The sequence below is a fragment of the Nicotiana attenuata genome, chromosome 2, assembly GCF_001879085.1.
Source record: "Nicotiana attenuata strain UT chromosome 2, NIATTr2, whole genome shotgun sequence".
NCBI classification, from domain to species: Eukaryota; Viridiplantae; Streptophyta; class Magnoliopsida; order Solanales; family Solanaceae; genus Nicotiana; species Nicotiana attenuata.
In genome coordinates this window covers 3,940,787-3,942,673 of record NC_031990.1, presented here as the reverse complement: position 1 = coordinate 3,942,673, position 1,887 = coordinate 3,940,787, and positions in this window count along the sequence as shown.

Sequence of the window (1,887 nt, the reverse complement as noted above, 5' to 3'; positions counted from 1 at the left end):
ACTGGTAAAACTAGTACGTTTAAGTTTTTATTTATAACTGGAAAACTTAAGCTCTAGAGCTTAAGTTTTCCGGTTACAAAGACAAAAACTTCAGCTGAAGTTTTCCAGTACAAAAGAAAAACTTCAGCCCCGTGGGCTGAAGTTATGTGAAAAAGCGGGTACACTTGCAATATTTTTTGCAAAGCGGGCACAAGTTAAAATGTGGCACAAAAAACAGGTATAGATGCAAATGCCCGAATTCTGGCCCAAGCAGACAGCCCAAACGTCAACTAATCCCTAACCCCAAACCCAAGAAACAAAACTATGTCCAAGCGGCCATTTTCCTCGCCAATTTCAGTAGCCATGGTAGAAATTTGCTCGCCAATTTTGCGGTAAGACTCTTGTCTCTCTCACAAAAGAACTCGTGACTCTTCTCTCTCCTCTATCTTCAACAGATATTCTGCCGATCTTCAAGGACGATCTTCTGCATCATCAAGTAAGATCTTCTGCCGATCTTCTGCCATGGAAATAGTTATGTCACGACCCGGATGTTCGCAAATGCGAACCTAGTCCACCAGACCTGAGTTCGCAAATGCGATCCCTGTGGTCGCAATTCCCAAGCCTGTGATGTTCGCAAATGCGAACTTACCTTCGCATTTCCCATATCCGAGGCCCAGCAAATTTTATACTTTGTCGAATTTTCACCACTTTTCACCATTCTTTCAAAACCCAAACACCATAGGCGAATTCTTAAGAGCAAACTTTATCCCAAATCACTTGTAAGTTGATTTTTACTCAATTCTTTCCATCTTTAACATCATTAAACATGTTTTCCACTTGAAATCAAAGATTTTCATGGGTGAAATTGGGATTTTTGGGTAGAACCTAGGTTTTCTATAAATTGGGGAGTTGGACCTCGATTTGAGGTCCGATTTCAAAACAAATTATATATTTGAACTCGTGGGGGAATGGGTAACCAGATTTTGGTTCGAACCTCGAGTTTTGACCACGTGGGCCCGGGGGCGATTTTGGAATTTTTGGGAAAAACTTGGGAAACTCATTTTTATGCATTCAAATGGATTCATATAATGTTTATTAAAGTAATCGAGCAATTTGTGATTAGATTCGAGCGAATTGGAGGTGGAACCGCGAGGTAAAGCAATAGTTGAGGATTAAGTGGATTTCAAGGCTTTGAGGTAAGTGTTTGGTTTAACCCTAGCTTGAGGGAATAGGAGTTGAATCTTGTTGTTAATTGCTATGTGATCGAGTACGATGTATAGGCATGGTGACGAGTATCTATACATTGGTGTCTAGCATGACCGTGAGTCCTTATAATGTGATTATCATGATTTGGTTGTGAACTCCGTGTTTATTGGAGGATTTCTAGCTGTTGTGAATAACATGTGAACGGTAATATGATCATTTGATTCCTGGGCGCATTGGCTCGAATTGTGATACGAATATTAAAACTATACGAAATGACTTGATTCTTTGGAGCGTTGGCTCAAAATAGTAAAGTGAATTATAAGATAAGGAAAGTAAGAAAGAGAAAGCGTTGTTGATTATTCCCTTGTCGGGACGTTTGGTTGCATTTGTTGAATTCTTTCCCTTGCCGGGATGTTTGTCAAATATTTGCTTATTTTGTGCCCCTTGATTGTGACTATTGTTTGGGGAGTCGGACTGTACAATAATATTGAGGATCGGGTTGTGCGCCGTAACAATGATATTGAGGATCGGGTTGCACGCCGCAACAGTAAAAGGTGAGGATCGGGTTGCGCGCCACAACAATGATACATGATAAATGATATGGGTCGGGTTGCGCGCCGCAACACTGGTATTTGTGGAGCGGGTTGCACGCCGCAACAATAGTAATTATGGAGCGGGTTGCGCGCCGCACAGTTATGTAGG